The sequence below is a fragment of the Helianthus annuus genome, chromosome 4, assembly GCF_002127325.2.
Source record: "Helianthus annuus cultivar XRQ/B chromosome 4, HanXRQr2.0-SUNRISE, whole genome shotgun sequence".
NCBI classification, from domain to species: Eukaryota; Viridiplantae; Streptophyta; class Magnoliopsida; order Asterales; family Asteraceae; genus Helianthus; species Helianthus annuus.
Window position 1 is genome coordinate 140,244,084 of NC_035436.2, and position 13,366 is coordinate 140,257,449.

At 36.7% G+C, this 13,366-nt stretch overlaps 1 long non-coding RNA gene across 2 annotated transcripts; it reads right to left on the bottom strand.

The window, feature by feature from the left end:
* Positions 1-3,431: 3,431 nt before the first annotated feature.
* On the bottom strand, positions 3,432-5,085 carry LOC118491347. 2 transcript variants are annotated; one of them, XR_004891383.1, is made up of 3 exons: positions 4,941-5,085; positions 4,608-4,840; positions 3,432-3,893 (listed from the first exon to the last, which is right to left on the bottom strand). It is a non-coding gene; the product is annotated as an uncharacterized LOC118491347 (long non-coding RNA). The 2 variants fall into 2 exon arrangements; XR_004891382.1 differs by having other exon boundaries at positions 4,608-5,077.
* Between the last annotated feature and the right edge of the window lie 8,281 nt (positions 5,086-13,366).

Genomic DNA, 13,366 nt, shown 5'->3' on the forward strand with positions numbered 1-13,366 from the left:
GAAAACCGGATATCCGAAAATTTCGGATAATGAATATTGATATCCGAATCCGTATCCGAAATTTCGGATATCCGATTTTCGGATATCCAAAATTTCGGATACAGATTCTGATATCCAAACGGATATCCGAATTTATAAAAAGAAATCAAAAAATCTGTTTCGTATATAGATTAAAACTAAACTTATATTCAATTTTCCAAATTTACAACATTTAAAATTAAAAACAATCATAAATTCACACGAATACAATTATTTACTACTTTTTTACTATTTTTTACAATACTGCAAACTAAATATAATGCTCATATACTATATATATTTATAAAAAATAATTAGTTTTCGGATATCGGATAATCGGATTATCCGAAATTTTTGAAATTCATATCCGAATCCGAAAATTCGGTATCCGGTTTTCGGATATCCAAATTTTCGGATATCCAAAATTTCGGATATTTCAGATACGGATTTTCGGATATTTCGGATTCGATTTCGGATCCGGATTTTTTTGAACACACCTAATAATCTCTGCCTTCCTCACTCCTCAGTACCTATCACCTTCTTCTCCAACTATTGTATATCTCACGTCTTGTGTGTTAAAATAAATAGCATACCTAAGAAAAAAAAACTATATCTTTAAAATGCAAAATTACCTTTCTAGAATTGAAAATACAACTCTTTAAGAGCTAGAATCCATGCCAAACATATATACATTTAAAAGATATCTAAAATTAAATAACTTAATTTAGTAAAAAAATCGAGCTAGGTATAACTTTTCCATTATCTTTTCCTTAGAACTTGAATTAACAATCACTAAATTAAAGAAGCTTAATATATTATTATAATCATCATAGAAAATATTATCTTTTACTCTTTAAGACAAAAAGAATCAAGAGGAAATAAAAAAAAGAACGTGACTTGTAGATTTGCACGGAAACCAAACCAAATATTTCCAAATTATCATATGTAGTTTTCCACTTTTAATATCGTAAGTTGGTTTTGTTTTTTCACCTTAAATTTGACACCATTGTATCGTTTTGATATCCATATATTTAGAGTTTTAGAAAAGATTGTAGTAAGGGTGACATATAAATCATCATCATATATAACCAAGTAGTTATTGAGGCAGATTTATTATGTGTGTAGAATTTAGGTGATTGGTTCAAATGAGAGTTTTTTTTTTTTTTTAAAGACTAACCAAAAAATTTTATTCATCTCTTCCAGTCAACCAAATCAGTTGACCAGAAAGTTTACCATTACATACACCAATGCTTTGTACTTAAACTATCAAAACATATCAAAGTTAAAATCGCACCAGTTGTCCCATGCCAAACGATCCAGCTTCACCCTGCTTTTTAACCACATATAGCCATACATCCTCACTTCCTCCTTCATTCTGTTTACATTTGAACGTTTGCCGTTAAACACCGCATCATTTCGGCTCCTCCAAATCACCCATATTGCTGCTTGCGTTACAAGAGAGACCGCCTTTTTCCGTCGCTTCGAGCCCCTATTCCTTTTGTGAATATTTGCCAGATCTTCTAGTTCTAAAATAAAAATCGGTTGAATCCTACACCAACTCGAGACGAAATCCCATATTTGAATCGCCGCTTGACAGGAACCAAACAAATGAAGAGCCGATTCGTCCTCTTCTTCACATAGCTTGCACCGATTACTAGCGATCACAACGTTTCTTCGAGCAAGAGCTGAAACCGTTGGTACTTTGTCTTGTATTATTCTCCACACTAAAAAATTAACCTTTATTGGGGACCAATTATTCTATTCAAACTCCAACCCGAGGTCCGAAAAAGTCATGATGTTTACTGCATTCCTCACACTACTAACCGAGTAAACTCCCGAGTTTTCCAACGTCCAGGTTCACCTATCCGAACCCAGCCCAAACTCAAACTCCATAATGGCAGTTGAGAGGCTGTGAAGCTCATCTTTTTCAGCTTCAGTTGTTGGGAGTCTGACCCACAAAAACCTTAGTTCTCTACCGTCTTCCCCATCCACTACTCGTTCCTTTAGGTTCAAATGAGAATTATTTAGTATATATATATATATATATATATATATATACACATTAATATCTTTGTGTGAATACACTATAATTTTGAACATAGTGTATTTACCAATAAATTTAATATAGTTTCTAATGAATATACTTATAGTGTATCAGTTATTGTATTTATTCATTTGTTAGGCTAAAGGGTGTGTAGGCTTGTAAACGAACTAAACGAACACGAACACTGGCATGTTTATGTTCATTTATTTAACTTTAACCGAACACGAACATGAATACGAACATATAATCGAACACATTTTTTTTGTTCGTGTTCGTTCATTAAGAAATCAGGCATATTCGTGTTCGTTTATGTCCGTTCGTTTAAAGCCTAAACGAACAGTTCACGAACATAAACGAACATAAACGAACATAAATGAACATAAACAAAAAAATTAACTGAACATATTGGAATAAACATAAACAAACATAAATTAACATTTATTAAACAAACATAAACGAACACAAATGAACGTAATTGTACATATATAAACAAACACAATTTAACATTAGTGAACCCGAACAAACATGTCTAATATATTACAGTTCATCCGAAACACATCTAAATTAGCGCTCAAAGATACTAAAATTTAGTAATTGTTTTATATGAACATTAAGTAAGTAATCAATTACGATCTAAGAAAAAAATTTGGATTTCATTTCTATTACTAGAAAACTCAATTACTAAGTAGTTATGTTTATATAAGTAGTTAGAAAACCTAATATTTATATAAATATAACTATTTATGTATTTAAGTTATGCTTATATAAGTAGTTAGAAAACCTAATATTTATATGAATATAACTATTTGTGTATTTAATATTATTTAACGAATGTTCACGAACATAAATGAACGAGCACAAGATGTGTTCATGTTTGTTCATTTAGTTAAACGAACAAAATTTTTTGGTCGTGTTCGTTCGTTTATTAAATAAGCGAACATAGACGAACTTCCCGCCGAACAAGTTCATGAACAGTTCATGAACGTTTGGTTCGTTTACAGGCCTAGGTGTGGGGGTCATGGTTGGGACATGATTCGCCACGTAGGAACATGAATGGAAGGCTACACCACCCCCTTTGCATGATCCACTATGGTTTGCATGGATTAAACAATGGCAACCATGGTCCTCATTTCCATTTTTTAAGAAATCATTTGCTTTTTCTTTAGACAAAGATAAATTAAAATAAATAAGGGGATAATGGTTTGGGTCATGACCACACTTTTAGGGTATTGGTTTTGGATGGTGGATTAGAGGTGGGTGACATGGCACTGACGTAGAGGGACATGGTGTTCATGACCATACCCTTAGCTTACTATATGGTGTTATACTAGGTGTTTACCCGGGATTGCTTCCCGGGCTCAAAAAAATAGATCCAAAGTATTTTTGAAGTACTTGAATTCATGCTCAAATTTAAAAAGTTGCAAAATGCCTATAAAGGCTATCTAGGGTCAATCTCTTTTATGCTAAATATTGAAACCTACTCGACATAAACAACTAAAAAAAGATACATGCCAGAGTTGAACTTGAACTGATTCAAATTATTGATCAATGTCGTTGATAGATACCCATCGCTCCTCATCCAGATTAGACCACAAAAGGTTGTGTTTTACCAAATCTACATCATCGGAATGTATATATCAGCATACATAATCCGGCTTACTGCAAAAGAAGATTGAATTCGCGGTAACTTCATGAGTTTCTGACTAAAAATTCTTGCATCAAAATTTTGTTACTTTGATCTTGTGAATCTTGACGCCATTTGAATCGGTAAACACTCCATTGGTGGCAACCCTGAAACTACCATTGTTCGACATCCAAGCTTGTAGAGCTCCTATTAAAAACCACCATCATCATCTTCAAAAAAAAATTACTAAGGTAATTAAAAACCACCATCATCAATTTCAAAATATAACTACTTAGGTAAGTTATCGCGAGAACAAAATGATTAATCTAAATCCTTTAAACTTATATTTACATACAAATAAATATTACATTAGTATTATTTTCTCTTGTTTTAAGAATTTTTGACATTAGAAAAGTAAATAACAGCCGGGTGACACTTTGACATGAATTAGAGTATACAGACCATTTAATTTTTATGTACAAAAAATTAAATGTTGTATGCAAGATTGACCATGTATGTATCTTGGTAGCACCAATATAATACCCAAATAAAAAGCTACCCAGTGCTGAGGATAAAATCTAAATGTTCAATAAAAGTTACCATAAAGTATAGAGTTATGTGCTTTCTTTACTTCTAAACAAGCTAGACCTAGAACATGCGTATAATTTGTCCAACCTGATATGGTCTTGTTAATGAGAAAACAATTAAATTTGGTGGCACTTGTTCAGTACCGGTATTTATCGGTTTTTACCTTTAAATACTTGTTTGTATTGGTACCGAACCTGTACAGGTAATGAACCATACCGTACCAGGTATTTTTGGTACTGGTATCAGTACCCGTTTTTGGAAATTTCGGTACCCGTTGATCCGCGCTCATCCCTAGATTATAGCGGGTAAAGTTGTTGTATGATTAAAACTTACATTGCTAAATGCTCCCATCAATGAGCTATATGATATGATCCCCGATATTCCTTTATTATTCCTGGCTTCTTGTAGAATTCCAAATGAAGCATCCAACTTCCCATCATGTCCTACCACATCTATCAATGCACTAAAACATCTATGCATAAAAAGGAAACTTCTTTTATATATTCATTTATAAAATAAACCTTAGATGGAGATCACCTCTTGAATCTTGATTCTAGAAGGACCCACTTACATATCAAACATGGGAAAATAAAACTTTCAATCAACAAACTTATATAAAATTCAGTTGATCAATCAATAAAAATTTTAAAAGGTGAAAACTTGAACCTTGAACAGGACATGATCAAGCAGTTCCTGAACATAGGGTAAAAGCTATTCAAACTCTCCAGCTAGCTGTTGCGTACCATATCGAACTCCCCAGCTAGCCGATGCATAATATTGAACCACATTCCTTGTGGTTGAAATGGGTTGGCTCACTGGGCCACAAACACATCATTTACCAATTTTAGTTATACAAAATCTGTATTATTACAATGTATTCTAACCATTTATGAGGACTCATTTTAGGTTTTGGTGTATTTACATACACTTCCACTAAGTTTTAAATCGTTTGACCAAGCTTCACTCATCTAATCAGTTAGACTCATTCAACCCATTCTCTTTAGTTAAATCATTTAGAACATAATATGTTTAACCCGTTTAAAAAAAAAATTAACCTACTAATATATAGAAATATTAACTCTTCTTAATTGGTAATTTATACCTGTACTTAGCCGAAGCCAGACAGCTGGTTGTCGGTAGCTTGGAGTTTAAGTCCCAAAATCCCAGGTCGACGTCGATCAATTTCCAGTGTGGCTATCAGGGTTCAAAAAACATATTAAAGAGGTTAGAAAAACAACAAATAAAATACACCAACATTTTTTTTGCTTTCAGTTTCAACCCATTTGACCCATCCATTTTCTTGCTGAAATTCTGTTACTTGGCCTATTGTGGGTCAAAACAGGTCTTATCAAATTGGATCCAGTTAAGAGACAAATATGTTATTTTGGCTCGATCCTTTTAACCCGTTTTCTCTTTTGTTGAAATTTTCTTAGTAACCTACATAGACTCATGTCAAAATGGATCTGAAATATGAAGGAACATAATACGGAAAGTAAGGTGCACCAAGTGTTTAGTTGAGTGGCAAAACAATCAGGTTTGGATGGGAGGTGGTGGGTCAGGATGTGTTCAGGTCGAAATAGGTCAGTTCAAAACATGGTTATACTAGGTCGGGTCAGAATGGGCTTTTGTCCAAATTAGGTTCAGGTAAAAACAGGTTTTATAACAGTGGTTGAAACCACTGTTGGGTAATATTTTATTTGGTTTATTAGGTTAAAACAGTGTTTTGTGGAGAAAACAGTGGTTGAAACCCATTGTTGGGTTAAAACCGTGGTTTGAAACCACTGTTCGGCCAAAACAGTGTTTTGTGGAGAAAACAGTGGTTGAAACCACTGTTGGGTTAAAACCACTTGTAAAACCCGAGAGGATCTTTCAATGATATCAATGTTAACTTGTGTAAGTGCGGAATCCAAACACAAGCGGATTCAAGAAAACAATAAAGTAAAATAAACACAATAATCAAATCAAAATACTATCTTGCATTCACCTTAGAACCGATGACTGATACAAGATGCACAAGGATCTCGAGTGGCCTCTAACTCTCTACCAAGCGATCAACCCCCTAAACACAACAAGGGTTTTCTTATATACTAACTAGAATGGGTCGAAACCATTCCTAGGCCCACTCGAGATCACTAAGACCCATTTACACAAATGTGACTCAAAACTAACATGTTAAAACATTACAAGATCAACCCTATACTTTAGTATTTCTCTATGAATAAACCTCAAGGTTCCAACAATCTCCCCCTAGGTTTATGTATAGAGTGTCTTAAGACTTCAACCATCACGAGCACCACCCAGACGATCTTTGAGCCCACCAAAACCTTTTGTGCGAATGTGAATGGCTGAAGCAACAGCTGCAGTCCATCCTTTAGCAATTTCTTCATATTTTTCAGTAGCTCTAATTTGATTCTGAGCTAACACCTCTAGATCTTCATAGGCAAGATTCAGTAAATCAACTTGATCCACCAAGCGGAAATTCACATCATTATCACAAACAATCACTGCCTGCCCTAAACGCTCATCATAAGCCCAAAAATGCAAAGACTTCAAAGCGCCTTTTTGAATCTTTCTTACTATAGGAATCACTTTCTCCTTGTCAGTTGCAGGCCAGTGAACAATCTTCATTCGCTTGTTTGTATATGGATCTCGAACACCTTTAGCTGGTTTAACAAGAGACTCTGCAGTATGCATAGAAGGAAACCCACAAAGAACCTCCCTCTTCAATCTCTCATAAAACAAATAACCACGACCTCCAGGCTTATCATCCACATAAGGTGAATTGGACAGATTTGTCAAATCAACCTTTGTAAACGTCTGAAATTGAGCTGGATTTTTGTACCACTCCACTGGTCCAACCTTTCTCTTGATCCACCATCTTCGACGATCATGATCAAATCCCCAGCTAACCACACCAGATCGATTTCCAACTTTATCGTAGAGAGTTTCACCAACATCCATTAGATGATGAGTTGCTTGAGCATCATCATCATCAGGATTAAGATTCTTGTTCTTCAATATAACAAACTCCCTTTTCTTCTTAATTCTCTCAGCCTTTTCCTTTTCTGCAACAGGATCAATCACCCTTTCAAAACACTTTTCAATTGCAGCACTTTGCTCAGCATCATCTCTATCAAAGGCTTTTCTTCTGTTCTCTACATCTGTTTGATCAGAAAATTCATTCCCAAATTTCTTCTCCAACTTTCCACGTAAATCATATACCATGTTGAACAACAAACTGACATCTCCTTGAAGCTGTTCAATTGGTTGATTCTTTTGCACTATAGTATCTTCAAGTTGGATGATCTTGGCGTCTTTATGAATTGAATCTTGCTCAACCACAATTAACCGTTTCTTCATTTCTCTCATACTAATGAAATCATCATCATCGCTTGAATCATCATCAAATGGCATTCTAAACGGCTCTTCAGGTCTCTTACCACTTGAACTGCTAGGCACATCAAGAACGACTCTAGAAGGACCTGCAGATTCAGAAACACCAAGTGGCATTGTCTCAACAACAGTATCAGTATCAACATTTGTAACCTGAACATCTGCAGTGGCGGTCTCCAAAACATTTCTTTGAGTGTCAGTGTTGAACTCAAAGATATCTTCAGTAGTGGTGGTGGTATCAGTGACATTCTTCTCAAAATCGAAATCATACAATCCATCATCATCTTCGGCAGCGCACACAGATTGATCTTTGTTTTGTTCAACATACATTCCAAGTCGAGGATCCCTCCTTTTCCGCTTCAAAGGCAATGAATCAGAATCCTTTGGGGTCTCACGAGGCTCTTCATTTGATACTGTAAGATTAGAAGGAGGATTTCCCATCTTATCAGTCACAGATTTTAACAGCAGAGCCAAATTTTCAGCAGTAATCACAGACGGAACAGTAGAAACAGCAACATCGGCTTCATTTTCAGGAGGAGGCTCTTCATCATCTCCTGAATCACACATGATCTCTATGCCCTCATTGTCAGAGTTGATTGTTAAGATCTCTGTCTCAGGCTCATCATTAACAGCACCCTGAACATCATGCTCTTCAGCAACCATTGCATTTACAGGAACGGGTTGAACTATTATTGGATCAGCAACTACATCCTCAGTCTCAGCAAACTGACCAAATTTCTCCAGAGGAATTATCCTTCAAACTTCTTCTCAGTACCCTTCTTCGGAGTAAGAGCTCCAAAGCAAGCAGGACCCATAGGCTTCAACTCCAAAGTATCTCCAGATCTCACCAAATCTGGATACCGAGCATTTAGAATCATCTGCAAAAATCTTGGATACATCAGAAACTTGTCCTTTCGAACTCCTGTCACATTTCTCTTCATGCCTTCGAATATGTACTTCGAGTAATTGAAAGGTTCATTGGTTATTAGACAGGTAAAAGCAGCAGACTGAGTGATGTTCAATTGATCAGTGCCTCCTCTATTTTCTGTCATGCAGAGAATAAACATGTGCACCAACAGACGCCAATAGAGATGCACAAATTTCTTTACTAACGGTGGGTACTTTCCTTCATAACTCAATCTCGGCAGAATCGCTTCCACAGTTCCGGCTGGCAGCTCAATAGGATCAGTTTCCTGGTCGTTGAACTGCAATACCTCCCTTATCATCTGTTCAGTCACAATGATGGATTTCTTCTGAATCTCAGCAATTAAAGCTCCCTTTCCTTTAGCTCCAAGAACGTCAAAACTAGCAGTCTTCCAAAAATCTTGAATTAAATTCTCGTAGACAACGGGATTCTCTCTCAATGCATGAACGGGTCTGCAACTATTCAACCCTTTAATCAGTGACGTATATAATCCCCTGTGCTTCGCTGGAGGAGCAGCCAAGTATCCAGCTTGATTATGCGTAGAAATAAACTTTAGATCCATATCTACACAACAGAAACATTAATCCCATGAGAATTTCTTACTTGATGAAGTTTATTAACAAGACAAATCTGGTCAACAGTCAACAGGCTGGTCATTGATCAACAACTCAGATTGCAAGAGTCAGCAATGATGTTTCAAGTCACTCGAGACCTAAGTCGAGACAAAAAAATCACTCGAGACTACTGAGTTTTTTACTCGAGACCAATATAACATCGACTCGAGACCTTAGTCGAGACAGAAGTGATTGCGACTCGCAAACACAGATCTCGAGTCCCTAAAAATTTTTCTTCAATCTGAGTCGAGATCTCCCAAACACCTTTTGATCTGTTAAAATTTGGATCAAAATCCAAAAACACTTTCAAAATCATTTGAAGACCAAAACATGTCCAAATTTAGGGTTCATGAGCATCTTCAAACATTCATATGATGTTCAGACTATCTTCATCAAATCTTTAATAAAACCTGCAAAAACTTCAACTAAAACATCATCAAGTTCATCAGATTACCTTTAACCACAAGTCGAGACCGGAGTAATTGTCGGAAAAACAAGAAATCGCCGGAGAGTGAGAGAGAGTTTTGAAAGTGACAATGATTTGTTTCGAGTGCATAGTGGGGTCTTGATATGGACAATGATTTGTTTCGAGTGCACAGTCGAGATCCCTTTAAATATCCCAAATCTGTGGGCCGGCCTTTAATGATATGGGCCAAGACCATAGTCTCGATTCGAGACCACTCATCAATTTGAAACTTGGATTAAATAAATATATTTTTCAATTATTTCAGCAATCCAGTTTAAAAAAACAATATTTTCTTATACAACCCTTCAACTTCCTGAGCATGTTTTATTAGACCAAAACCTACAAACATAAAATTAAATAATATCGAAATATTATTTACAAAATAAAATAAGGAAATATCATAATTTGCTCAGGGATCAAATCACAGGTTTCGGGCTTGACTGCACTTATCAACACTGATCGACTACTGAATGATCTAGACGATTGCCAATATATTTGTCCACCTAAACTCATCTCCCTAGACCTTTTCATATAATTGCCTGTAAGAAATTTTATCATGTGTTGATTTCTTAACAATGAACACCCAAACAAATACTAATCAAATCCCGGAAATATAAACAGCACACTCTATCATGCAAGTAGTTTCCCTACCACATATTTCACAAGTCCAATCCAGATCTCTGAAATCTTAACTAGGAACAGAATAGATCTTAAGCAGAGATGGTATAATATACAAATCAAATGAGATTTTCTCAGTTTGATAGAGGTTTCTTCGTTTTCTTTTGGGCACTTGAGGGCCTCTTTCGGGTGTTTAATTGATCTACAGCGCGACAACGTACAGCTAGGTCAGCATGTATCTGGATGCAGCAGAAGCTGACGTTGCCTAGCACCTCCAGGTCAGCATGTATCTGGATGCAGCAGAGGAGGTACACGACTTTTTCAGAGAAAATTTCAGAGGCAGATCAAAATTGTGTGTATCGGGACAACATATAAACATTCAAATAGAAATGAGCTAATTTCAAGTGATTTTCTTTCCTGAGGTCATGTACTAATTTGGTTCTGAACAGAACAGCCGATGTTTCCAGTCTTTAAGGATAGAGTCTACCAACACATCGTTCTAGAGTCAAAACTATTTCGATACTGGTCTTACATGAGTCAGCCCTCGACCATAATGTGAAAATTCATTTCATTTCCCAGTCATGCAATGTTTCTTTTTGGATTTTTAAATTTTTTTAATGTTTTTGTATTTTTCAAATTTTTAATGTTTTTGTATTTTTTAAAATTTCTCCCCCTAAATTTGTGCATAAATAAAAACTACCTAAGAATAGAAAACTTTATGAACAAATTTACTTAAACACAAACAACCATGCTCAGTCGGTATACCGGATCATTTTCAGAAAATCAACAAGCACTTTGAATTTTGAGCTGCTGACAGGTTTGGTAAACAAATCGGCAGCATTTGCATCTGTGTCGATTTGCTCGAGTTTAATAAGACCTCTGTCAAAGCAGTCTCTAATGAAATGAACTTTTATGTCTATGTGCTTGGTTTTGGAGTGAAAAACAGGATTTTTAACAATTTGTATTGCAGCATCATTATCGCAATAAATAGTAGTATTGAGATAAGTCAAACCGTAGTCCTGCAATTGATGTTGCATCCACACCACTTGAGAGCAAGATGCAGAGGCGGCAACGTACTCAGCTTCAGCTGTAGAAATCGCCACCGTTTGTTGTTTCTTGCATTGCCAAGAAATGAGCCTGTCACCTAGAAATTGACATCCAGCTGATGTAGATTTCCTGTCAATATCAGTACCTCCAAAGTTGCTATCAGAAAATGCAAACAAGTCAAAATTGGAATCCCTCGGATACCACAGACCAAACCGAGGTCGGCCTTTAAGGTACCGAAAGATTCGTTTAACAGCAGTAAGATGAGAAGTTTTAGGATTAGCCTGATATCTTGCGCAGTTGCAGACAGCAAACATGATATCCGGACGGCTAGCTGTCAGATACATCAACGACCCGATCATAGACCTATACTGACGTTGATCAACAGAAGACCCTTCTTCATCTTCAGTCAATAACGGTCTCTCCGCCATTGGTGTTTCAGCTGATTTTGCGTCTGAAAGCTTGAATTTTGCTAGCACATCATCCACATACTTCCCATGATGAATAAGAATGCCTTGTGAATTCTGTTTGACTTGTAGACCCAAAAACAGTGTCATTTCTCCGAGAGCACTCATCTCAAACTTCTTTTTCATAACTCTCTCAAACTCCTTGCAAAGCTCCTCACTTGTAGATCTGAAGATAATATCATCGACATAAATTTGAACCAAGATCTGATCTTTGCCCACTTTCTTGATAAACAGAGTCTGGTCTATCGTGCCACGTATGTACCCATGATCCAAAAGATGTTCAGTTAGTGTAGCATACCAAGCTCGTGGTGCTTGGTGTAATCCATACAATGCCTTGTCTAGCTTGTAGGCATATTCCGGATGATCTGGATGCACAAAACCTGGTGGCTGCTCAACAAAGATTTCTTCCTTCACATCTCCATATAGAAACGCTGTCTTGACATCCATCTGATACACAGTGAACCCCATATATGATGCGTAGGCTAAGAAGATCCGGATGGCTTCAAGTCGGGCAACCGGAGCATATACTTCATCATAATCCAGACCCTCTATTTGTCGAAAACCCTGAACCACCAGCCTTGCTTTATTTCGAACAATAACCCCTGCAGAGTCTTGCTTGTTTCTGAACACCCATCTAGTTCCAAGTTTGCGCTTTCCCTTGGGTAACTCGACAAGTTTCCATACTCCAAGCTTCTCAAACTGATTCAGCTCTTCATGCATAGCATCTACCCAGCCTGGTTCCTGCAAAGCTATATCAACAGTTTTAGGTTCTATTTATGAAATGTAGCAAGAATATAAACATGTATTGATGGTTCCTGATTGGCTCCTGGTTAAAACTCCTGCATTTACAGGACCAATCACATTCTCTATAGGGTGATTTCGTTGGACACTTGTAGGTATTGCCATGTCAGGTACGGTCTCGTCTTCAGTAGAAGCATTTTGATTATCAGGAGTGGTGTTGCTAGACTCCCCCTCATTAGATGCTGCAGTATGATGAACGAATGGAGTTGTGACGATGCAATCTTCAGGAATGGATTCAGGAAATAGTGCAGATCCTGAACCACTAGGTACAACACCACTTGATGAAGCACCTTCACGGGATTGATGGGACGTTTGCTAAGGTGAAGGATGCCGAGTGAAAATCATTCCCGGTGGGTCAATGGTATGATTTCTTGATCTTCCTTCAGCTTGTTCTTCTTCTTCAGTATCACCAAATGACAGCGGTTGTTTGGGCATAGACACACCTGCAGCTGTAGGGACACTTGACAAAATGTTAAACGATTTAAACAATGCAGCATAATCATATAACCAATCTGGTCCAACTCTAGCGTCCGTAGCATTTTCTTCTTGCCATTCAATGTTGCACGACTCAACGACCTTTTTAGTTACCTTGTTGTATACTCTATAGGCGGAACCTTTAGCTTATTCAACAAAGTAACACTCGTCCCCTTTGACTTCAAACTTTCCATTGGTGTCCATAAGTAGTAACACACATGGACAACCAAAGATGCGAAAGTGTGAAACCGAAGGTTTACGTCCTTCCAGAATCTCATAAGAAGTTTTCA